Consider the following 27,416-nt stretch of genomic DNA (forward strand, 5'->3'; position numbering starts at 1 on the left):
CAACTAGAGAGAACTCAACATGAAAAAAAAGTCACCCTTTCATTGGATTTAGGTTCAAGTTGGGTGAAATACAAAATTCCCTTACATTGATGACTTTTTGCAAATCCAATCTGTTTCTCACATTGATTCAACATCACATTTTTATTTCAAAATTACGTGGAAAAAACATCAATTCAACCAGTTTTTGCCTAGAGGGTAGGCTTTGGTTTAGCGGGCTTATGTGCTCTTCTGATGTGCAGAAGACCCTTGTTCGAACCGTCACTCATATTTATGCTGTGGCTCAGATGGGTCCATGTGAAGAGGTCAAAGGATGGTGAATTGTAACGGAGGAGGTTCAGTTAACACACATGTATGAGTAGGCCTTACCTAAGACCTGAAGAGTTGCTTTGGCTCCCAGAGTCAATGCCTAGGCTTCAGTTTAGCAGGCCTATGCTTTTCTGGTGCGCAGGAGACCTGGGCTCATACACTGTGTTGGTTACACTAGTCTAAAAATCTATGTACAGAGCACAGGTTGTTGGCACCTGAATTGGGGAGGTGGGCTCGTGGTAATAGCTAGAGCAGAATTGGTGGAATGGTATCAAATACATGGTTTCCATACGATTGATACCATTCCCTCTGTTCCAGCTATTATTATGAGCCATCCTCCCCTGGTACAGAAAGCCTGGCATGGCTAGGATGTACTACTACAGGAGGATGTACTACATGGTGTTTCTCTCCTGATTCGACAACAATGTATGTCAATAAGTCATTGTTTTAGTCAAAGTATGATATATTTGGAGGTCATGCAAATCTGTGTAAATGTGGTGTCTTTTCCAAAGATATACAAACGCTACCAAAAGGTTGCACCGTGTAGAAAACTGCATATCAGCCATCTTTCAATAGTTATCCATCTTACTGGAGCTTATTCTTATCCGGAATTAAATGTAGAAGTATTTAGAAACATATTCTATTCTTATTTACAATAAAAAGTGACTCCGAAAGGACCATATTGACATATCTATTGGGCACAAAATAATCTGAAACGTAACCAAAATAAACAGGAAATGCAACCAAACAAAGTGTAGTCACAAGCGTAATATAAATCATTGTGTTCTATGAATATGGGAGCAAAAACTAAAACTTTTGACTACTTTAATACACAAGTGAATGTCCCAATACTTTTGATCCCTAAAATGAAGGGGGCGATGTATAAAAAGTGGTGTAGATTCTAAACGATTCACCCACTGTGGATGAAAAAAAAACTCAAATTAAAGCTGACAGTCTGCACTTTAATGTCATAATCATTGTATCATTTCAAATCCAAAAGTGCTGGAGTTGAGACTGGAGTTGAGATAAAACATGTGTCACTGTCCCAATACATACGGAGCACAGTAACAGAGACGGGGTTAAAGCACCAGCGAAAACAAAGACATCACATGGTTAGCTTCTTACAACGTTTATTTTATCCAGTAAATGTGCATGGCTTGCGTTTAGCACACAATGACTATCTGTGTTACAACATGTTGATTTCATTTTGACAAAAAGGTGTCAACGAGTGGACACGTTTTGCTGGCTACGGGGTAATCCATTTCAAAATGTGATTGTTTAAGTTAAAATACAATTACCGTACGTGTTTGTGTGTGCGAGGGTGTGCGTGTTTGCGCACGTGCTCAGTCCACACCACCCATTCACCGGTCCTTGCCTCCACTGACTTGACCAGACCCTGGCCCATGACCCTGATGGCCTCCACGTTGGGGACAGTGTGAGAATCCTCCCCACTCACCTCAACACGATGAGCCACCATCTGTGAGGTCTGGAACAGGGCGAGACACATGACCGGGGGGGTACACAAAGAAATGTATAAGCAGAAATTGAGATTTTTCTGTCTTTATCTTGGAAGGCAGTGGGCTGAAGGCTTTGGGCTTCAATGGAACAATTAATAGCTGTTCCATTGATACGTGTGCCTGTGTGCTTCGGCTCAATCTGCCTCTCAATTAATAAGTTGATTAAGCAAGTCCCACCGTGCAGCCTTGGTGCATTTCAATCTATGTTTCTGTCTCATTCACTGTGGGTGCACTGCAGTGCTCCAAAATTAAAGTGCACATTTGCCATCAATGTGAAAGTGGCAGATGGCGCAAACGCACAAGTTCTTCCTCAGGCACATGAACATGTTCGTTTATGACGCTTCTTCTGCACGTCACGAGGTAGGACTATTGAATTCGAAGCTCTTCGACAGAAACACATAAAAAGATGCCAGGTCTGGAGAACAGCTGGTTTGAGCATTGTAATCAAGTGGTTGAGGTGGAGCTGGGAAGCTAAATGAGAGAGATGGGAAGCTGCTGGCTTTATCACCCCATGTTGCGGTGTGCTGCCACATTTCTCAACGTACTCTATCAAACAGCAGACATGAAAAAAATATCTTCAACTGATTTCCTTCCGGAAGTGGACAGGGACAAAAAGCAAATTGGTGAGCATTAAATTCACTTTTTATTGTCATATAAGCCATATCCATTGTATGTCTATAACAGCATGAATTGAGAAAAAAAAATCTTAATCCCATTTTGAATTAATGTAATATTGTATTGGTGATATAACATCACAAACGGAATGTGCATGGCATTACAGATGAGTGATTTATAAGAGATGCTTGAAAAGTTCAAAAGAAATAGGGGTCCGTATCATGAAAAGAAACAGCCAGTTGCCTATGGTGAGTGAGATACATCATATCTACCTTTACCATTTTTACTAAGTAGTAATAGTGATAACGATATGAGTGGACCCTCCAAAAGTGTGACGCAGGAGAGCAGTGTGCCTTGAGGAAGGGTCCAAGAATAGGGAAACTGACTGCCGACTAACAAGACCATGTAATTCATTTCTACTCCACTGTTTATGATGGCACCTCTACTTTTAGATTTACTATAGTTACAGCTCTAAATTACAAAAAAAAATTGGTAAAACTGGTGCTCCCAACTTCTAAAAGTGTAAAAATGTTTGAATATACTGGTAAAGTTATCCGGTTGTTAGCTAGCTAGCTAATGAGGTAACATGACTGAACAAGGCGTAAATGAATGACCCACGAGTAGCTTATGTCACGCCTTGGTCTTAGTATTTTGTGTTTTCTTTAATTATTTGTTCAGGCCAGGGTGTGACATGTGTTTATTGTGTTGTCATATTGGGTTTTTTTGTAGGCATTGGGATTGTGGCTGATTAGGGGTGTGTCTAGCATAGGCTTGGCTGCCTGAGGCGGTTCTCAATCAGAGTCAGGTGATTCTCGTTGTCTCTGATTGGGAACCATATTTAGGTAGCCTGGGTTTCACTGTGTATTTTGTGGGTGATTGTTCCTGTCTCTGTGTAGTGTTCACCAGATAGGCTGTAATTAGGTTTTCACGTTTCGTTTGTTGTTTTTGTATTTATTTAGTTATTTTCATGTATCGCTATTTTTTCATTAAAGAACATGAGTAACCACCACGCTGCATTTTGGTCCGACTCTCCTTCAACAGACGAACGCCGTTACAGCTTAAGAATGGCCCGAGACATGGTTTATGAAAGTAAAAACGCAGACATGTAATCCACTATAGGAAAAAAAAAATGTTGTGTGGGTAATTTGGGTCATATCTTCTGGACTGATAGGGCAAGAAACAATACATTTTTTGCTATTGTAAAAATGGTCCAACCATGATGCTAACGAATATTCACTCAATCTTTTCTCTAGGGCACTCGGAAAACAACAGTGGAGTGAAGTATAATCATTAGAAAAAAATATTATCTGAGTAATTTCTCTTGTAGGTGCACTGGTGCTCCAAAATTGCAATTGTAGGTAGCACAGCAAAATATTTAGATGCATATGTGACCAAAATGGTCGCACTTTAGAGCCTTGACTATACTACTCAATACACAGACGGGATTTTTTTTTTGCTTGTCTTTGACAGTGTGAGAGTTAGTGCACCGCAGTTCAATCATTTGAAACAAGTTTGTATTCTATTTCTTCTCTTTCAAGTCTGAGTCTGTTACTATGTTGTGTACAATGGGCTGTTGTGTACAATGCTATTGGATGACTGTACTAGTGACTATACTGGATGTGTGTCCATGTTCTAACCTGTTCAGATGGAGCCTGTTTGGTCCAGATTGGCAGCTTCTTGTCTTTGGGCGTGGCAACGAAAATGACAGGCAGAAACTCTGGAGACGATGAAGTCATTCTTGATCTCAGTGTCGTCAGCCGCTACAGATGAGGACAGGACAGAGTGTGGGATGAGGAGAGTGTGGGGTGAGGAGAGAGAGTGGGGGAAAAGTAAGTCTACATATGAAGCACATCAGCGAGAGAGAGAGAGAACAACCCCATTGGTTCTTTTTTTGTAATGTATGAATATGATATGATACATACAGTGGAGAGAACAAGTATTTGATACACTGCGGATTTTGCAGGTTTTCCTACTTACAAAGCATTTAGAGGTCTGTTATTTTTATCATAGGTACACTTCAACTGTGAGAGACGGAATCTTTAAAAAAAATCCAGAAAATCACATTGTATGATTTTTAAGTAATTAATTTGCATTTTATTGCATGACATAAGTATTTGATCACCTACCAAGCAGTAAGAATTCCGGCTCTCACAGACCTGTTAGTTTTTCTTTAAGAAGCCTCCTGTTCTCCACTCATTACCTGTATTAACTGCACCTGTTTGAACTCGTTACCTGTATAAAAGACACCTGTCCACACACTCAATCGAACAGACTACAACCTCTCCATAATGGCCAAGATCAGAGAGCTGTGTAAGGATATCAGGGATAAAATTGTAGACCTGCACAAGGCTGGGATGGGCTACAGGACAATAGGCAAGCAGCTTGGTGAGAAGGCAACAACTGTTGGTGCAATTATTAGAAAATGAAAGAAGTTCAAGATGACGGTCAATCACTCTTGGTCTGGGGCTCCATGCAAGATCTCACCTCGTGGGGCATCAATGATCATGAGGAAGGTGAGGGATCAGCCCAGAACTACACGGCAGAAAGAAAACCATTAGTAACACACTATGCCGTCATGGATTAAAATCCTGCAGCGCACGCAAGCTCCCCCTGCTCAAGCCAGCGCATGACCAGGCGCGTCTGAAGTTTGCCAATCTGGATCCAGAGGAGGAATGGGAGAAGGTCATGTGGTCTGATGAGACAAAAATAGAGCTTTTTGGTCTAAACTCCACTCGCTGTGTTTGGAGGAAGAAGGATGAGTACAACCCCAAGAACACCATCCCAACATGGAGGTGGAAACACCATTCTTTGGGGATGCTTTTCTACAAAGGGGACAGGACGACTGCACCGTATTGAGGGGAGGATGGATGGGGCCATGTATCGCGAGATCTTGGCCAACAACCTCCTTCCCTCAGTAAGAGCATTGAAGATGAGTCGTGGCTGGGTCTTCCAGCATGACAACGACCTGAAACACACAGCCAGGGCAACTAATGAGTGGCTCCGTAAGAAGCATCTCAAGGTCCTGGAGTGGCCTAGCCAGTCTCCAGACCTGAACCCAATAGAAAATCTTCGGAGGGAGCTGAAAGTCCGTATTGCCCAGCGACAGCCCCGAAACCTGAAGGATCTGGAGAAGGTCTGTATGGAGGAGTGGGCCAAAATCCCTGCTGCAGTGTGTGCAAACCTGGTCAAGAACTACAGGAAACAAATTATCTCTGTAATTGCAAACAAAGGTTTCTGTACCAAATATTAAGTTCTGCTTTTCTGATGTATCAAATACTTATGTCATGCAATAAAATGAACATTAATTACTTAAAAATCATACAATGTGATTTTCTGGATTTTTGTGTCTCTCACAGTTGAAGTGTACCTATGATTAAAAATGACAGACCTCTACATGCTTTGTAAGTAGGAAAACCTGCAAAATTGGCAGTCTATCAAATACTTGTTATCCCCACTGTATATGTTAATAAGATATAATATATTATTGTGTGTGTGTGCGCTCACCGGTGAGCTGGTTGTTGAGGTTGACCACCGGGGGTTGTTTCTCCAGTCGAAGGGAGGAGAGAAGGTGGAGGAAGCGAAGGAAACCCACCTGAGGAGACCTGAGAGAAAGAGACCGGAAGAGAAAGAGACATGGAGACCAAGAGAAAGAAAGCAAGAGAGCGAGTGAGACAAGAGTGAGCAAGAGACAGCAAGAACGAGAGAAAGAAGGGGTAGATGAACAAAGAGAAGAGGGAGAGAGAGAGGGGTTGTATCAGTCATGTGGTACATGAGAGAGAGAAAGGGTCAGCGATAGACTGATATGCAGGTAGCTAGTTACCCTGGAGGAGTGAAGGCGGACGGCTGCAGGAAGAGGGACGCCACCAGCAGGTCAGCAGTGTCCTCTTATGTCATCGCTGAAGAGGTCCCCGCCAGCGCTTGGCCAGGTGACACACCGCCCCAAAGTATGGGTGGAGTTGCTAGAGCCTAGAACACACAACCACAAACATTAAGATGCGTGTGTTTGTTTGAGTGGGAGAGAGAGTAAAAATGTTTAAAGCTAAAGTGTTAGCTGAAAGGGAGTGATGTGGAGAGAGAATATGTAGAGCTAATGTTAGCTGATAGAAGGAGCGCTCCAGTGTAAAGGTAGTGCCTGACCCATGCAGGTGAGTAGGGGCTGGTGTATGGTTGCCATCTCCAGGGCTTGAGCCTCCTTGTTGTCCCTGATGATAAGGAGTCCTTCTGGACACACTCTCCCTCAGGACGTGGCTCCCGGTGGTAAGCTACCTGTATCCTGAACGCCAAACCATCCTTGATACACACACACACACACACACACACACACACACACACACACACACACACACACACACACACACACACACACACACACACAGTTAGTCAAGGTGCCTGATAAGAGTGCTTCCCTACACTAGTCATGAATGAACATAGCCATTTGGTTGAGAAATTTCACATGGCAAATGGACAGCCCCTTATGAGACGTCCACGGGTGCGCAAAAAAATAGGCGACGGCCTCAGGTTGCCCCCCAAGGCCTGGTCTTCCGGGAAGTAAAACAAATACGTTTCCAGGACACTCAGTTTCAGAGATATAAAAAAATGAATTTATTTTATGCTGTACCGGAGAATTCCACCATATGGCGACTGACTACATGGCAAATTTCATCACCAAAATGGACATGGCTGTTTCTGATAAATGGAACAGACTTCAAAGATGAAACTCGTGAGCAGAGAGTCAGCCAAATGTACTTTTAGCCCAGAAACAATATGGAGTCGAGGCCACAACGCTCTGAGTTAATGCACATTTTCTGGGATTAGAAAAACATTATAGATCCAGTTGAGGCGTGTTAAGGCGAATCCATTAAAGCAGGTTTCGGAGCTCTACATGATTTCTGCGATTTTCTGTATGAAGTTTGTCCATCTGCAATAAGTTAGGTGCATTTTCATATTGCATATGGACAGTGTCCATTTGCCATATTATACATTGCCAATGACAATATTTCATATTGCAAATAGACAGACTCACACAGCCGTGTACTTCAAATATTATTTTGAGACCCCCCCCAAAAAACACCCCATAAGCCCAGGACACAGAGACAGCACCCATAGAGACATGCTCTAGTGTCACAAGTGTTCACACTGCCCATCAGACCTCAAAGAAAACTCACACACAAAGCTAAGATGTTACCGGCGTAAAAACCATCAAAGAACTGTCAGACCTAGAGCTCTGAAACTTTATAAACCTGTTCTAGAGCGGTAGTGCACCGTGAGTTATGTAGCTCTAGGAGGTTCTCAGGACGAGAAACAGCCTTGTCCCTTTGAAATATATTCATTTCATTTTAAAACATCAAGAATATGACAACATTTCGAAAAGACAGAGAATTACATGACTAGGTGCATTGAAACCGCCTCGGCCCATAGAAATGGACCCGACAAGTTTCTGGCCAATAGCTCGTATAGGGTCCCCAGAAAAAAGTGAATTTTCTGCACTGCTCAGGCTCTGAATTACCTATTGAGCCGAAACTTGGGGTCGCCTCGGCTAGGCATACACAATGTCAGAACGGGACCCACAGCTCGAATGTAACTACGTGTTAAGGTTTTTATGTTTTTTAACGGTTTTAAAAGAAGGCACTATGAAATATGTGATAGTTGGCTTCTAAATCGAGTTGGACAAAGTGTCAGGCATGTTCACGCAGATGAGCAGGGACCCTGGGCATCTTTCTTTGTGTTTTTAAAAGTCAGTAGAAAGGCCTCTTTAGTGTCCTAAGATTTCATAACTGTGACCTTAATTGCCTACTGTCTGTAAGCTGTTAGTGTCTTAACGACCATTTCACAGGTGCATGTTCATTAATTGTTTATTGGTCATTGAACAAGCATTGGAAACAGTGTTTAAACCCTTTACAATGAAGATCTGTGAAGTCATTTAGATTTTTACAAATTATCTTTGAAATTCAGGGTCCTGAAAAAGGGACATTTCTTTTTTTGCTGAGTTTATATAATTTGGTCATCTGGACATGGTTCACTGACTTTTGGGTTCGGAACTGTCTTCCTATGATCATATATGGCAAATGGACATTTTACCCATTTGGAGTATAATGTGTGTCAAGTGGACATTTGCATTATTATATGCCTGATATGGATATAACATAGGCCTTACATTTGCCATGTTTGGGGCAGCAGGGTAGCCTAGTGGTTAGAGTGTTGGACTAGCAGCCGAAAGGTTGCAAGTTCAAATCCCTGAGCTGACAAGGTACAAATCTGTCATTCTGCCCCTGAACAGGCAGTTAACCCACTGTTCCTAGGCCATCATTGAAAATAAGAATTTGTTCTTAACAGACTTGCCTAGTTAAATTTAAAAAAAAATAAGACAAATCTATATCAATATGGTTCTTTAGTAAATGTATAATTGGAGCCCCAAAAAAATAAAATCGGTCCAAAACACATTTTCTATCAAGTTTAAGTTTGTCATTTCACCCTTGAGAAGTGACTTTGTCCATTTCCCCATATATGTTTCAGACAGTGGAGCATGCTCGCCACCTTTTGGATTTTTGGTTTATTACACCCAGTATTTGCCATGTCCCATTTGCAATATGTTTTGCACCATCTGCAGCCCATTTGAGTGCTATACGCGATTGTGTATATGGTTCACCCAATGGCAATAAGTTGCCATTCATTTTTGTCCATTAGGCCTATGCTTTCCTTTACCTATACTAGTCATGAATGAACATCACCTCTAACCATACACCCATTGCTATAATTTGTACAGCGGCCTTCCCTGGAGAGAAAATATTTTTTTGACTTAAATAGTATTTGGTTGTAATTGTAATGTTGCAATATTTTATTGGCTACAAAGGGCGGCCAACCATCCTCTGGGAGAGTCTCTTTAAAGGGGCGTTGTTGTATGATGCAAGGAATCATTTCACGAAATAAAATACGTTAAATCTTTTTTACCGTAGAGAATCAGACAAAAATGACTCAAAATACAACAACGACCCTTTAAAAAAGACTCTCCCGGAGGATGGTTGGCCACCCTTTGAAGCCTACAAAATATTGTACATTACAATTACAACCAAATACTACAGTATTTAAGTCTAAAAAATAATTCCCTCCAGGGAAGGCCGGTGCACAAATTATAGCAATGAGGCAGATCAAACAATTTAGCTTAAAATGTTGATAAAGTTCTCTCTCTCTTAATAGTATAAGTTCAGCAATGTGCACATGGCTGTAAACTACGTGCAAATGTTCCAAAATACAATTAGCGTGAAAACGTCGTTCTCAAATGCGCACTGCACAAAGCGAGCGGTTTTAGAAATGAAGAAATCAGGGAGCTCTAAAGATGCATCAACTAGCATAGGTTACTAGTAATTTGACTAGGACTTTGCCTTTGGCTGCTGGACAATAAAATAACATTGAAAAAATAACTAGTTTCAATGGTATATGAATAATTATCTTAACATTTCTATGGTCGTATTTTGGCTAGGCCACTTAAAACAAGGTACTGTTATAAAACACGCATCATAAAATTACGTAAACTTGGTTGTTTAAAACAAGTTTTATGGTTAAATAGTTTCAAAATGCTTACCGCCTACGCTCAGATTCAAGATGGATGATGCGCAAATGGTCACAAGACTCTCCGATTAGTCGATTTTTATGTAATTAATAGTCTAACTTTTGTCTACATTCTCTGGCACCTCCCTCATGTCAGCATCGGTTGGTACATGAGGCTGTAGCCAATAGGCCTATGCACATCACCTTCACATGTAGGCTTTTTTATGTATGTACATTGGAATAATATTCAAATCTATATTCAATGTTGGCCTCTGATCCAATTCTGATCAGAGTAATTGTTGAAGATTGTGATTATTTTTTTTTTAATTGTCCATTCCCCGACAACTTGAATCTATATTCTTCTTGTCAGACTATTTACTTGTCCCGGAAAAGCGTTAATGTCGAGGCCAGCTCCCACCCCCACAGACAGCAGGCAGGCGCCCCTACCTTCCACACGTCCAGGTGTGTGGGGCTGGGCTGGCAGGTGTAGCGGTGGTGTTTGGTCAGCAGTTCTCCCAGGCCGATGTGGAAGGCTGCTTTAATGTGGCGGACGGCCACCCGGTCATGAGGCCACTTCCCACTGCCCTCCATGTGGCAGATCACTACAACAGGAGGCGACGAGAGAGGGGCTCATAGTAGAACACACACACAACTAAAAAAAACAGAATTATACCCTGGATCCACAACAACACATTTCTGTTTAGTCTGTATAGTACATAAGAACACACACACACACACACACACATGCCGTGTGATGAGGTACCTTTGACAGGCGCGATGTACACAGGGCATGGTTTGTCCTCCTGGAGCACCAGCAACCGGGACAACTTTTCTCTGTCTAAAAGCAAGTAATCCAGCTTCAGGGGCACTGGGGGAGGGGAACACCTGTGTGATGGAGGAAGAATGTACAAAACAAACTTTGAAATGATGGACCATCTCCTGCATGAAGCTGAAGAGGAGATGAGGCCTGTAGATTGTGTCTGAAGTTGATCCTGGGACAGTTTTGCATTTCCCCCACTATTAAGGTTAGGACTGGGCGACCAATCCAGTGATCCTAGATTTGTACCTAGGGGAAACTACACCCTGGAGTGTGTCTAAATGGGGGGTCACCTGGGTATAGCGGAGGGCCGAGTGGGACCCCTGCACTGAGGTGAGGGACAGAGGCAGCCCCTCCAGCCTCCACAGCTTCCTGCTCAGGTCATCATAGGACTGCACCACTTTCAGACTCTCCTCCTCACCTGTGCTGCACACCTGGGGAACACACACACACACACACACACACACACACACACACACACACACACACACACACACACACACACACACACACACACACACACACACACACACACACACACACACACACACACACACACACACACACACACACACACACACACAGCTGTAGGTTTCAGATATGGTTTGGATGGAGGGAGTCATCAAACCACACCAGCATCCCCTGCTGGTAAGACACACTACTACAGAAAAACTGACCAACCTCATGCCCTACTTTGATGACTTCATCCAGCATCCCTCCAATGTACCTCACACAGGTTTCTGGTATGTCTGCATGGCTGAGGAGAGGAGAAAGGAGCCTGTTACATATCATAACCACAGTCAAATTCCATGTGGCCGTTGAGTAAAGGTAACTAGGCTTCTGCAAAACTGCGCTCTGATGCAGTCATTAGTAGCCTACCAAACTTGCTGCAAGTTGCTAATGGCCAGTACTCAGCACTCTATTTTAGCAATAAGGCATGAGGAGGTGTGGTATATTGGCCATATACCACAAACCCCCAAGGTGCTTTATTTCTATTATAAACGGGTTACCACTGTAATTAGAGCAGTCTAAATACATGTTGTCATACCCATGGTATATGGTCTGATATACCATGGCTGTCAGCCAATCAGCATTCAAGGCTCGAACCACCCAGTTTATAATGTCCCTCTAAATCACTGACATCAATGCATATGCAAATCAAATCAAACATTTCATGAGAGCCCTGGCATTCAGAGTTTGAGTGGAATAGGATCACCTGTTGTCAGTGTAATAAAGTACTTAAGTAGAAATACTTTAAAAAGTACTACTCAAGTCATTTTCTGGGGTATCTGTACTTTACTATTTGACTTCACTACATTCCTAAAGAAAATAATGTACTTTTTACTCCCTACATTTTCCTTGACACCCAAAAGTACTCATTACATTTTGAATGCTTAGCAGGACAGGAAAATATTCCAATTCACACACTTATCAAGAGAACACGTGGTCATCCCTACTGCCTCTGATCTGCAGCCTCACTAAACACAAATGCATCGTTTGAGTGTTGGAGCGTGCCCCGTACATTTTTTAAACAAGAAAATGGGGCCATCTGCTTTGATTAGTAAGGAATTTGAAATGATTTATACTTAAGTATATTTAGAACCAAATACTTTTAGACTTTTACTGAAGTAGTATTTTACTGAGTAACTTTCTATTAAAAAGGAATCTATAATTTTACTCAAGTATAACATTTGGCTACTTTTTCCACTACTGCCGGTTGTTCAGCAAGAGCCAGCTCCTCATGGAATGATTTTTTTTTTAAGTGTTTCTATAGGCTATGGAATTGCATGAGAAAACAGAGATGATGGCCTCTATTAAAAAGAGGATCTCAATCAGCTTTCTATATTTATTTCTCAAATGTCCTAATAATTAAGCACATTGCCTTTGTTTTACCAAATTGGAGTAGCCTACTTGACTGGCATGAAAATGAAACGGGGGAAAAGCGTCCTCCAGTCGCAATTCAAGTGCATATGGATGCCATGTTTTTTGTTGTTGTTGTTTTTTTACCCTGCCCCAGTTGCAACAGGTGCATAATGGCCATTGTAAATCAAAACAATTGTTTCAGTATATGTAAAGAGATGACTAAATTGATAGTCTGATGGGTGAAAATATCACCTGTGAATGATGCCCAGCGAGAAACAGAACATGCATTTTTTGGGGGGGATTGTTTACTCCATGTGGAACTCTGTGTTGTCTGTTCACACTGCTACACTGCTATGCTTTATCTTGGCCAGGTTGCAGTTGCAAATGAGAACTTGTTCTCAACTAGCCTACCTGGTTAAATAAAGGTGAAATAAAAAATTTAAAAATTAATTTTTAAAAATCATAGCCGCATGCATCATGTAGCCTAGCCCATAGGCCTAAATGTTTTGATAAGGTTTGTACCGCAACAAGTGGCTAAATAACATATAGTCTAAAGGTCCAAGACCCCTGGGACACGGTTGGATAGTCCATAGCCTACAGAGCCTAGTGAAACATGTGTTCTTATAAACCCAGTCATTGCACAATCATGTGTGAAAACAGAATTGTGACCAGACAGATTTTTTTCCTTTTTTAAAAGAAAACAGAGAACACGAGCCTTGTTGTGCTGCTATATTTATTGCTCAATTATTTCAAAATTAAAAACACATTAATCTGTTTTACAAGCAGTGTAGCCTACCTGGCTTATTAAAAACGTAACTGCACGTAACCTCCATTTGCTATTCCAGACATGAAGCCATTCTAAATCAAATTTTAAAAAATCGCACACGTATTAGCAGGCTTATGTAAAAAACAGATTACATTTAGACTAGTCTGATGGGTGAGAATATTTTCAAGTGCTTGTCATAATGTGAACAAAGTGTGTGCAGCATGTGCAAGAAACAGAGCAGAACGCTTGCCTTCATGCACCTTTTATCAAATCATCATTAGTCACATCATGCAACCTCAGAAGGTATTAAAAATGTTTTAAAAAATATAGGCTTTTGTATCACAACTAAAGTTGCATAAATGACTAAATTAAGTGTACACAGTGCAATCGAAAAGTATTGAGACCCCTTCCCTTTTTCCACATTGTTACGCTACAGCCTAATTCTAAAATGGTTTAAATTAATATTAATCTACACACAATACCCCATAATGACAAAGCGAAAACCGTTTTTTCCCCCCTGAGAAGTTTCTTCAACTTGATTGGAGTCCACCTGTGGTAAATTCAATTCATTGGACATGATTTGGAAAGACACACACCGGTCTATATAAAAAGGTCCCACAGTTGACAGTGAACCAAACCATGAGGTCGAAGGAATTGTCCATAGAGTTCCGAGACAGGATTGTGTCGAGGCACAGATCTGGGGAAGGGTACCAAAACATGTCTGCTGCATTGAAGGTCCCCAAGAACACAGTGGCCTCCATCATTCTTAAATTGAAGAAGTTTGGAACCACCAAGACTCTTGCTGGCCGCCGGGCCAAACTAAGCAATTGGGGGAAAAGTGCCTTGGTCAGGGAGGTGACCAAGAACCCGATGGTCACTCTGACATGGCTCCAGAGTTCCTCTGTGGAGATGGGAGAATCTTACAGAAGGAGAACCATCTCTGCAGCACTCTACCAATCAGGCCTTTATGGTAGGACTCTCAGACCATGAGATACAAGATTCTCTGGTCTGATGAAACCAAGATTGAACTTTTTTGGCCTGAATGCCAAGCGTCACATCTGTAGGAAACCTGGCACCATCCCTACGGTGAAGCATGGTAGTGGCAGCATCATGCTGTAGGGATGTTTTCAGCAGCAGGGAATGGGAGACTAGTCAGGATCAAGGGAAAGATGAACGGAGCAAAGTACAGAGAGATCCTTAATGAAAACCTGCTCCAGAGCGCTCAGGACCTCAGACTGGGGCGAAGGTTCATCTTCCAATAGGACAACAACCTTAAGCACACAGCCAAGACAACACAGGAGTGGCTTGGGGACAAGTCACTGAATGTCCTTGAGTGGCCCAGCCAGAGCCTGGACTTGAACATCTCTGGAGAGACCTGAAAATAGCGATGCAGCGACGCTCCCAATCCAACCTGACAGAGCTCGAGGGGATCTGCAGGAAAGAATATGAGAAACTCCCAATACAGGTGTGCCAAGCTTGTAGCGTCATACCCAAGAAGACTCGAGGCTGTAATCGCTTCCAAAGGTGTTTCAACAAAGTGCTGAGTGAAGGGTCTGAATACTTATGTAAATGTACCATTTCAATTTTTGCAAATATTTCAAAAAATCTGTTTTTGCTTTGTCATTATGGGGTATTGTGTATAGATTTAATCAATTTTAGAATAAGGCTGTAACATAACAAAATGTGCAGTCAAGGGGGTCTGACTGCTGGGTCTGAATGCACGACTCAGAAAGTGCTATTCCGTTCTTCTGAAATAGGCTGCATGTCATAATGTTTCTAAAATAATGGATTTATTGTGATGGTGTAGGCTATATTAAATTGATTTTTGAAACTTTTTAAAATGTAGATGTTCCAAATCCGGCTGATGAGGACCATCAGTGGCTTGTAGGCTATGCGTGGAAGCCGGAATTGCTAAACTTGTTTATGTTTATTAAAATCGATAAACTACCATGAGACCATCAGTTATTTGCAAGACAAACACTGGCTGACAAAATGTCATGACCGCCACAGCCCTATACACACACACACACACATTATAACTGTTGCAACCAGACTCTTATTATGATTGCTAAATAATGCACAATTTAAAATACACTTGCCCTCCAAACCCCCCTTCCCCAAAACATGTGTAAAAATTGTGCATTCCTGTATTATACTTATGCTAAAATGTTCATTATATTGTACCATTTACTTTTATGTTTGTATTCTTATATTCTATTACGTCCACATTGTTGAGAAGAAACCTACAAGCAAGCATGTCGTTGTTGTTGATGAATAGCGCAACAGTATTTCCACAACACACAGCCTCAACACACAATCTGATCCTAGATTGCAGCTGCCAGCTGGAGGGGGTCCTCTCTTCAGTACAGAGGCATCCTGTTCTGGGTTGAGCAGCAGGCCAAAGGACAGGGGCGGCTGGGCATTGTGGGCATTGCGATGTTACTCCAACTGTAGGAGCAAACAGACAGGTAGATTGAGACGTCATGCGTCTTACCCAGGAAGTGCAAGCTGTTGAGGAGCAGCTGGTAGGTGGTCATGGTGTTGCTGACTCTGCCGGAGGAGAGGAGGTAGGCCAGCAACATGGAGCCTAGGAAACCACTGAAACACCCTGCTCCCTGGGGACGGGAGGAGAGAGAGTAGTGTAAGAGCTGGGTTCAGCCTGATAAAACGGTGTTGATAGAGAGGGAGCTGATGGCGCAGGGGCCCAAACCTGGTCCAGTTCCCTCTGTCCGAGCCACACTTTGAGCAGGGCTACTCCCTCTGCAAAGGCAGTACACTGGGAGCTCACAGCAGTCAGGAACAGCAGGTGGTTCCCGGGGAGCATGTCGCATAGAACAGAGCTGTTGTAGTGGGGAGGCTCACTCATTTCGACACAAACACACATAATAGGAATCGGTGAGAATGTAGGCTGAGGTCTGATTTTAACTGAAGCATCTCTCCAGTGCACTGCTTGTATAATTCCAGTCAGTGTACTATCTCCATCAACAAGGAGCTTTCATCCCGTAACCATCTGTATACATTATTAACATTCCAGATCAGAATGGAACTGGAACAGGAAAAAATATATCGAAGCTGCTCGGCTTTGGGTAGTGCCCCTCACCTGGCCGAGAGCTCTCCAAGCCAGTGTATCAGTCAGTGCGGATGTTGTTCCTCTGGGGGGGTGGAAGAGGCTGGGCTTGAAGAAGCCCAGAGGATGGCAGGGTTGGAGCCTCAAGATGAAACTGGAGGAATCTTTCCATGGAGAAATAGTCATATCATTGAATCACCCTTGACACACAACCAATTAACTGAATAGGTACTTGCTAACAAACATATAACATATAGTCCTAAACGATATCTTAACCGCCATCGATAAGAAACATTACTGTGCAGCCGTATTCATTGATCTGGCCAAGGCTTTCGACTCTGTCAATCACCACATCCTCATCGGCAGACTCGACAGCCTTGGTTTCTCAAATGATTGCCTCGCCTGGTTCACCAACTACTTCTCTGATAGAGTTCAGTGTGTCAAATCGGAGGGTCTGCTGTATGGACCTCTGGCACTCTATGGGGGTGCCACAGGGTTCAATTCTTGGACTGACTCTCTTCTCTGTATACATCAATGATGTCGCTCTTGCTGCTGGGGAGTCTCTGATCCACCTCTATGCAGACGACACCATTCTGTATACTTCTGGCCCTTCTTTGGACACTGTGTTAACAACCCTCCAGGCAAGCTTCAATGCCATACAACTCTCCTTCCGTGGCCTCCAATTGCTCTTAAATACAAGTAAAACTAAATGCATGCTCTTCAACCGATTGCTTCCTGCACCTGCCCGCCTGTCCAACATCACTACTCTGGACTTAGAATACGTGGACAACTACAAATACCTAGGTGTCTGGTTAGACTGTAAACTCTCCTTCCAGACCCACATCAAACATCTCCAATCCAAAGTTAAATCTAGAATTGGCTTCCTATTTCACAACAAAGCATCCTTCACTCATGCTGCCAAACATACCCTTGTAAAACTGACCATCCTACCAATCCTCGACTTCGGCGATGTCATTTACAAAATAGCCTCCAATACCCTACTCAACAAATTGGATGCAGTCTATCACAGTGCAATCCGTTTTGTCACCAAAGCCCCATATACTACCCACCATTGCGACCTGTACGCTCTCGTTGGCTGGCCCTCGCTTCGTACTCGTTGCCAAACCCATTGGCTCCATTTCATCTACAAGACCCTGCTAGGTAAAGTCCCCCCTTATCTCAGCTCGCTGGTCACCATAGCATCTCCCACCTGTAGCACACGCTCAAGCAGGTATATCTCTCTAGTCACCCCCAAAACCAATTATTTCTTTGGCCGCCTCTCCTTCCAGTTCTCTGCTGCCAATGACTGGAACGAACTACAAAAATCTATGAAACTGGAAACACTTATCTCCCTCACTAGCTTTAAGCACCAACTGTCAGAGCAGCTCACAGATTACTGCACCTGTACATAGCCCACCTATAATTTAGCCCAAACAACTACCTCTTTCCCTACTGTATTTATTTTATTTATTTATTTATTTTGCTCCTTTGCACCCCATTATTTTTATTTCTACTTTGCACATTCTTCCACTGCAAATCTACCATTCCAGTGTTTTACTTGCTATATTGTATTACTTTGCCACCACGGCCTTTTTTTGCCTTTACCTCCCTTATCTCACCTCATTTGCTCACATCGTATACAGACTTGTTTATACTGTATTATTGACTGTATGTTTGTTTTACTCCATGTGTAACTCTGTGTCGTTGTATGTGTCGAACTGCTTTGCTTTATCTTGGCCAGGTTGTAATTGTAAATGAGAATTTGTTCTCAACTTGCCTACCTGGTTAAATAAAGGTGAAATAAAAAATGTAATTAAAATATGGGTTGCATGCAAAGCCAACAAACCTTTGACTTTGAGTTAACAAAAACAGTGAAATAGACTACATGACTTGGCTCCATTCCTATACCACCCTTCTGTAACAGATGCTACAGTGTAGTTCTATAGTATGTTGCTAGGTACCTGGAGGGGTAAGCAACAGGAGGGGGCGGAGACGGTTGCCATGGAGACACGAAAACCGCATGGTCCCAATGTCGCGAGAGGACCTTTTCCGTGGGTACCTCTGGTTTAGGGCATCTTTAGGGTGCAGGACATCCTGGAAGGAAAATGTGAATAGATGCATGTCATTATTGTTGTATGATCGAATTATGACTGCCATGTTTCAGAGTGAATACTGTGGTGTTAAGTACCGCAGGAATAGTGACTGCCAGATCGACTGAGATGTCTGGTTTGGTGCAAGTTCCCAGTGGGTAGATGCCCATGTGGAACTTGCCTTTGTCTGCCTTTGGCACCAGGAGAAAGGAGACCTGTACTACCCCTGACAACCATGACAGGTCCCTCAGCTGGAGAAAAAAAAAGATGATTGGCATTGAAACATTTATGGAGGTCACTGAGTTCAGACCAAATATAACAAGTTGCCATTAGTTCTAATCCCCTGGACACAGTGTCACTAACATACCTCCTCCACCTCATGAGTCTGTGGTACAGTGTGGAGCTGCTCAGTGACTTTCTGGACAAAAGAGTCGATTCAGATGCTTCCTGCGCTCACTCAACATAACCTCCTTCAGCAGTTCAACCATCTGCAGTTCCTCCTTCAGCAGTTCCGCCATCTGTTGGCATCGGCAAAGAGATAAAATGGAGTTAAATAGCTAATGCCCCTAAAAAAACAACTTCTCATCTAGAAACATTTATTATAAGTGTAAATAGGATAATTTTGGTCCTAAAGTCAGTCTCGTCCAAAACAGAGTTTTGTGGTTGTGACATTTGGGACGGTTGGGTTTGTTTGAATCCTGCCCACAGCCCAAATCATCAATTTGGAGTGCAGCAGCACTTGACCCAATCGTAATGCCAGTGGTAAAATTGGGTTGACTTTGGATATCCCTATGTGGCTAGTTAGGGACCATCAATAAATTACACAATATACATTGGGCAATATGTAAAAATTCCAATAGCTCCAAATTTCAATGGCTTAACCTCAAAACAACTATAAACTGTAAAAATTCAAATGCAAATATTGAAAGCATTTAATGAGCAAACTAAAATAATCTAATTTACATTGTTCAATTTATTGACGGTGCATAACTAGCCTGGAGATATGCTATCTAAAGTCAAACCAACTTTGCCACGGTCACACTATTCGGCTGAAGCTAATTGGCTAAATAATTTGGCCAACTCTTCCCACCTGTGAACACACAATAGACACCCACATCAAACCACACTTACGTTTGAATTCAGGCATGTCAGCTAGAATTTCATAATGAACCAAATCTAAAACGAGGCCAAAACAGGAAGTGCAGTAGCCCTTTAACACATGTATATGCATAGGAGGTAGCTGTCATTTTTTCAGTGACCTGAAATGTGCTGCTGTGCGTAAATACAGGCATGGGTAACTTTTCCCTGACTCTCCATACATTCAATCCTTCGCGTTAACTGTGTGTTTGCTTGTGTCTATTGTTCCATTATATAATATTTATTCAACTGTTCGACCAAGACACTAACTTTACATTTGTAACAAAGTCATATTTGATATAGCACATTCATAATTTATACTGTGCATACCAACTTCATTTAATGACTTGTTATTTTTGATTGACATTGTACTGAAGTGTTGATGGAGCTAGCACGCAAGCATTTCACTGGACCTTTTATACCGTCAGTAAACTGTGTACATGACGGATAACATTTGATTTGATCATGCATGCCTGAACACATGTAGTAGATATAAAATGGTTATTCCATCAAACTTCAAATGATTGGAATAGTACACAACGCAGAACAGAATAAGTAGGTTGAGGGTCAGTGGCCAAAGCCAGCGAACAGGAATATTCCAAGTTAAGACAGAAGGGGGGAGTCAAATCGCTATGATCGCCAGGAACTTTTCTTTTGGTGTCTATTTTTAATTGTTGCGCTACTGGTGCTGCCTGTTGATGTTAGGTAGGCAACTACAGTAGCTGAATGATGTTAACATATTTGTGTTTTGTTTCATTAAATGTATTTTATTTCATCTGGTTGCTTGTGTCACCTACTAACACCCTGGTACTACCCGTAGCTCCCGTTCTCCTCAGTCCGAGAAAACACTGAGAAAGGTATATGTTGCAGATTACTCCTCTGTAGAAGTCCATAACGTGAAATAAATTAAACATCCCAAGGTTACTGCTGTAGATATTGTTATAAGGGAGTGTGATACTATTGAAACATGTAACTTTCAGAGTTTTATTGTTGTTATTAATATAGTTTACAGAGTGTTAAAAGTGCTGCTGTTGCTAGCTACCATGCCTTTCTGTGATGCAGATGGTTAGCTGAGCTGCCGACTGGTGCTGGCGTTGCATTATGGGAGATGTAGTTTGGTCCTCCACAGTCTGAATGGAATAGAGGCGATTTCTCGTTGTAACTTGTTTATGTTGCAGTATTTTGTACATGAGTTGTTGTATTTTGGTACTGTCAACACTGAAAGCACCTAGCAATGTATTGGGGATGTGAGACAGGATATGTGTTTTACCTTTCTTCATGCTCCTTTGTAAAACATCTTGTCAGATGGTGCATTGGAGACTGTGTTCCTGTCCTGTCTTTTCACAATACTATTGCAGGTATAGTCCTATTGTCTAAGAATTAAGATTATTCATTCTCTGTATTAAGGACTGGTTATTATTTTATAGTATACATTATGGCTTTATGCATGAGTGTGATTGTGTGAGTCTGAGAAAACACTGAGAGAGAAAGAACAACTTGTCAGATGGTGCATTGGAGACTGATGTGTTCCTGTCCTGTCTTTTCACAATACTATTGCAGATCAACATAAAGCCTAAAAGACAGCCGTGGTGTCGCTCTTCATTTCTTGGTTCTCCTGTGGTACATAAGAAACCCACGACAGATTGGTGCCGTGACCCGGATCAACAGATCAGCTGCAGCAGATCGCCAGGGGACCCCTACACAGAACTGGATCGACATCATACGTTTAGAACATTTGAGGGCAAGGTGAACTTTGGACAATATCTTGTGTACTCCTCAGTTGTATGAGATTACAGAACAGGAGAGAAAAGACATATCAGGTGTTGGTGATAACAATGTGCATATTACTGTGAGAGATCCACAAGGTATTGCCACTGGGGTGGGGCGGGGAGCTCAGTTGGCCAGTATGGTGGAACATAGTGCTAGAGCCAGTCCTCTTAGATACCTAGCAATCGATACTAGAGTGCCAAGTGTTAGCAGTAGCCAACCAGAGCATGTTAGCAGTAGCCAACCAGGCAACGGTAAACAGTGAAGAGTCCCAGAAAGCCATAGAGGGTGAAAATGAAAACCAAACCCAATTGCAAGCCCTAGCAGAGTTAGTCAAACAACAGGGCAGTGAAATTAGTCTAGCAAGGGCTGGTGCAAGCACTCCCCCTCCCCAACCAATAGTAGAAATACCTGATTGGTCAAAGGTCAACCTAATTCTGAAGTAAGACGTCAGAGAACCACCCCACTTCCGGGGTGCTGAACAGTGACTGAATGGCAAGAACTTATGCAAGTTTACTTGAAAAAGAAGGGATACAGTATATCAGAACAGGGGCAAGAGATACAGGATAGTCCCGGGCTAAAGACAGTCAGAATTGGGCTCCGTGGAAACCCTCTTGTTAACATAAGCAGAGACCCTGAAGCCATATACAATATCTTGAGGCAGCACTTTGGAGAAGCAATCTCGTCAACGATTCCATTAGGATACTTCTATGAAACCTTACCAAGACAGTCAGAGAGCTGCTTGGATTATTGGGTTAGATTGAACAAAGCAATTGACCTTGCCAATGAGTGCTTGCAAAGAGCACTGCCCTGATCCAGCATTATATGCCGCTCTTAGGTGCAGGCCTATTGAAAATTGGACCTTTGGAGATTTGCAGGCAATGATTGACAGCCATCACAGAGACAAACAGTTAGCCAGACACAGCGCGCAATGTACTGCCAAGGTAGAAGTTGTGATGACGCCCGACGCTTGGTGTATGACTCATCAACAAGCAGTCGGTCATGATAATTCAGCTACACCCATTAACAGTGATCAGGCTCCATTGAACAAAGTGATTTCTCTCCTGGAAAAGCTCCTGTCAACCCAGGAACAGAATCAAAGGAGAACTTCGGCCAGAACGCCACAAACGAATACAGCTGCTGGTCCCTGTAGAATTTGTAAGGCCTCAGACCATTCAACTCAGTCGTACTGCTTTAAGGAGGGCTTCTGCTTCAAGTGTCACAGGACAGGCCACAGAGGCTTTGAATGTCCAGCAAGAAAACAAGTTGGAGAGGCAACTACCGAGGCTCCTCCTGGGCCCGCTTTAAACTAACATGCTCACACCAAGAGGGGGGCAGTGTGGGGGAACATGTTACACCCCCACAGAACATCACGGATATAAGGACTGGAAACACAATGAAAACCGAGGCGATTTATCCGAAAATAGAGAGTATTGACAGTCTTTTCTATGATCCAGTAATGGTGCAAAAAATTGTAGAACTTCAAGCTCTGATAGATAGTGGGTCTATGACCTGCACTTTAAGTGAGTCAGTTGAAGACACACTTCTGAGATGTAATGTGATAAAACCAGATTCTAGAAAGCCAACTCAAGTAGTTCTTGTAGGCTGTGGGGGCAACCAGGCACAGCCTAAGTATGAATATGACTTTTAGATTGCAAGATGGCAGTGACTGTTTTAGTTGTACCTGGACAGACAGACAGTATGATAGTTGGATCGCCATAAAACACATAATGCAACAAAACGCCATAAAACACATAATGCAACAGGTTAAGAAAACAAAGTGGTATTTGGACAGCCTCTCCAAACCTGCCAAAGGAGATTCACATGGACTTTTACTCAGCATGCCAGCCAACGTGAACCACTGGCACGGTGACAAAATACCAGACAAAGTGGGAACCGTAATGCTCAAGCAGAGTGTGACTCTCATGCCTCAACTTGAACATTTGGTCTGGGGAAAACTGAAAGAAAAGGTGCCACTATCAGTTGGTAGTACTGTAGTCATAGAGGTCACTACAGCACGATCTGCACCAAGAAATGTCCTAATAGGACGCACTGTATGTCCTTTGAGAGGTGATCAACATGTTGGACCACCCTATTGTTCTCTGCCGTAACTCCAAGTTGGCTGATGTTCACCCATGCCTAGCCCTAGAAGACCTACAGCTCTATTCCAGCCATGCTGAGAACCCCAGTAAGGTCCAGTCTGCTCTTCAGAATGTCACCCAAGCTGGGGAAGAATGTTCAGTTAGTGGGAAAAGGACAAAGGAGTATCTACAAAAGTTGGAAGAGTTGGGCAACAGAAGTTGACATAGAGTCCTGTGAAGTGTCTGATATGTGGAAAGGAAAACTAGTGGACCTTTTTGCTCAGTATGAAGGCATCTTCTCCAGGGACCGACTTGACTGTGGAGAAGCGAAGAACGTCACCCACCGTATCCGACTCAAAGATGAAAAGCCTTTCAGGCTGCCGTACAGGTGGGTCTCTCCATCCGACTACCAGAAACTGAGGCAGACGTTGGAGGAAATGGAGGAGCGGGGCATCAAAGGTTCTTCTGGACTGGTATGGAAGGGGAGATGAAGAAGTATGTCTCCTACTGTAAGCGCTGTGTGGTTGGCAAGACAGTGGAGCCAGAGGCTAGGGCACCGTTGGAATCTATACAGACCAGCACAGCTTTGGAACTGGTGTTAATAGACTTCTGGTCAGCAGAAGGAAGGGATAGAGAGAGCGTTGATGTACTCATCATCACAGATCATTTTACAAAGCTGGCACATGCCTTTCTTTCCTTGCCCGAACCAGACATCAAAGGTGGTTTCCCAGACGTTATGGAACCAGTTCTTCTGTGTCTATGGGTTTCCCCAGTGGATACACTCTGACAAAGGAGCAAGCTTTGAGAGTCACTTAATCGCAGAACTGCTACAAGTGTCAGGAGTGAGAAAGTCCCATACCACTCCATATCATCCTATGGGCAACGGTCAGACGGAAAGATTCAACCGCACACGCAGTAACATGGTCCGATCGTTGCCAGTGAGAGCAAAAGAAAGATGGTCCCAGATGATACAGATGCTCACCTTCTCGTACAACTGTACCACACACGAAACGACAGGATTCGCACAGTTCTTCTTGATGTTCGGCCGAATTCTACGGCTGCCATTGGACATCATGTTTGGAAGTACCTTGAAAAACGAAGACGTGTTGACTCATGACGAGTATGTTGACTCATTCCAAAAGGATCTGCGAGAGGCTGTCAGGATCGCTCAGGCCAACACCACTGAAGCTCAGAAAAAGCAAGCAAGGCAATATAACAAGAGAGTGAATGGTACTGCCCTGGAGATTGGAGACCGGGTTCTCTTGGCAAACCGAAAGGAAAGAGGGAAAGGTAAACTTGCCGACTTGTGGGATTCAACGGTCTATGTGATCACATGGAAAGACCCGTCTGTGCACATCTACAGAGTCGAAGATCCTACTACCAAGAAGAGTAAGGTAGTTCATCGAAACCTCATACTGCCAGTGAACTTCCTTCCGGTGGGACAGACAGACGAGATGTCCACAGTAGCCTCTACTGCTTCAGAGGAGGACAGAAACGCAAACAGCGGTGATGAAAGGCCGGTATTCGATGTGGATGAGGATTCAGAGGATCGAAGGACTGCTGTCTGGATTCTCGAGGGCCAGAACCCTGAGGGGCCCACGGAAGCTGAAGCTCAAAAATCTTCGGGACTGGAAGATGGAGTAAACATGAGAGAAGCTGATCCTCAAAGCCCAGGGAAGGACATGATCTCGGGACAAGCAGCTAACTCATGCACAGGAAGCTCCTCAAGGATGCCTGGTGATGATTCAAGTGATCCTTCTGAAGATGACGCAAGTAGAAACACAACGTCAGTGAGCAGTCTAGATGGCATCAGCAGTAGAAGTTCACCAGTCAGCGGCTTTGTATGCATAGGATCTACTAAGAAGAGAATGAGTAACCAGAGAGAGGTAGAGCGCAGAAACAGCCAGACTTCTGAGTTCACTGATACAGTCCTGAGACCCAGTGAAGGCACTTTGAGAACTCGAACTGGAAGAGTTGTGAAGCCTGTCAGAAGACTTTTAGAGTCAATGAGTCAAGTGATTGCTGAGCCTGACAAAAGAGAGCATCTAGCCGCCCTGATTCAGGCCCTATCAACTTTTAACTTTTAACGATGCTTCGTGGGTGTTAGTTGTTGATGTGTGCAGAGGGTCCCTGGTTCGAACCCGGGTAGGGGCGAGGGGACGGACTAAAGTTACTGCGGAAAAGGGGAGATCAAAATGGGGGTGAGTGTAACCAATGTGAAATGGCTAGCTAGTTAGCGGTGGTGCGCGCTAATAGAGTTTCGATCGGTGACGTCACTCGCTCTGAGACCTTGAAGTAGTGGTTCCCCTTGCTCTGCAAGGGCCACGGCTTTTGTGGAGCGATGGGTAACGATGCTTCGTGGGTGTCAGTTGTTGATGTGTGCAGAGGGTCCCTGGTTTGAGCCCGGCGAGGGGACGGACTAAAGTTATACTGTTACACACAAAAAAACATGACTCCCACCCGACTGTAACCCTGGTTTCACTTGCATCTTGAGCAGGCTGCAGTGGAAGAGGCTCTCCTCCTCCTTCAGTTGGTTCAGTTTCTCTGCGGTGGGAGGTTTGTACAGATCACAGCACGGGACTGAGGAACCAGTCCTTTTCCTGGGCCACCTCGGGCTTACCCCCTTTGGCCCTGGTCGGGTCCTCATCTTCCTCACAATTGGAAGACTCAGATTGATCCATGTTTAAAATGTGAGAAACATGATGTGTAATATTAATACAACACATGTATTGATTATGCTGTGGTGGAAAATATAGCAAGCTAGCCAACTTTGCTCAACTTCACGATTTACGGTGAGACGGCCTGGAGCTTCGACTTCCCATAACATATAATTTATGAACGACTACAGATTTCAGAAATTGCATGCTATTCTTTGGATGTTGAAATCCGTCATTTTTTATTTAAAAAAAACATAGTTATGTGAAATCGGATCTCCAGTCTGCCCACACTAGTCGCTGCTCAACTTCATTTGAGTAGTTCAGTAGTTGAGTAGTTCAGTAGTTGAGTAGTTCAACCTGGACTAAAGGGTAGACGTAACATGGTAAACGGGATACTCAAATTATTATGACATATTACATTTGGTATGGTATAGTGATTGGGTAGGGGGGGGGTCAATAGTTACTTATTGGGATATTGTTTGAAAATATATCGTATAGTTTTGACAATATCATTTAAGGTTAGTATTTTTACTTTACCACTGAATATGGCTACAAGTCGGGTAAACAATACTTTCCTATCGATGTTTTGTCTCAAAATGTCATACACTGAAAGACCAACCGCACAGACAACCGGCAAGGTAAGTTGACATTTAATTGCGCTTAACATTCCAGCTTGTAAGGAAAACTTGATTTGCATTGCTATGTTTCAGACTATATATCAAGTATTGATATAAAAGTGATGTATTAGGCTAAGTATGTGCAGGCAGCTAGCTATGTACCCGTCGCCACTAGCTGCCATTGCCCACATGCCAAAGACGGAAAAGTACACCAGGTAACGTACCTGCTCCTTAACTGTTGATTTCATTTTTTTTTGTAACTGGTTGTTCAATCAATAAGAAATAGTTTTAATTCAGTGCATATGACATCTTTTGGTTTTTGTCGGCTCAATTATCACATGTAGACAGGGCCAGTCAAACGTCAGCGCATTACGACACGCAACACAGCTTTAACATTGACTCGTTTCTGTGTAACTCCTCCCATAAAGCGCAACATGCGTTGCTTTGAGCAGTTTCGGGTTGATGCAGAGTTTTTAAAGCCAGGGGACTAATATCAAGGGACTTCCGGGAACACTTGCGAAACAGACCAAACAGCCCAGGCTGGGATTGACAAATATACAATTCTTCCTTA

The 27,416-nt window shown here is 43.0% G+C and overlaps 1 pseudogene; it reads right to left on the reverse strand.

Moving 5' to 3' along the window:
* Window positions 1–1,600: 1,600 nt before the first annotated feature.
* LOC112264152 lies at window positions 1,601–26,218 on the reverse strand (annotated as a pseudogene).
* Between the last annotated feature and the right edge of the window lie 1,198 nt (window positions 26,219–27,416).

Source organism: Oncorhynchus tshawytscha, linkage group LG12 (genome assembly GCF_018296145.1).
Source record: "Oncorhynchus tshawytscha isolate Ot180627B linkage group LG12, Otsh_v2.0, whole genome shotgun sequence".
Taxonomy (NCBI): domain Eukaryota; kingdom Metazoa; phylum Chordata; class Actinopteri; order Salmoniformes; family Salmonidae; genus Oncorhynchus; species Oncorhynchus tshawytscha.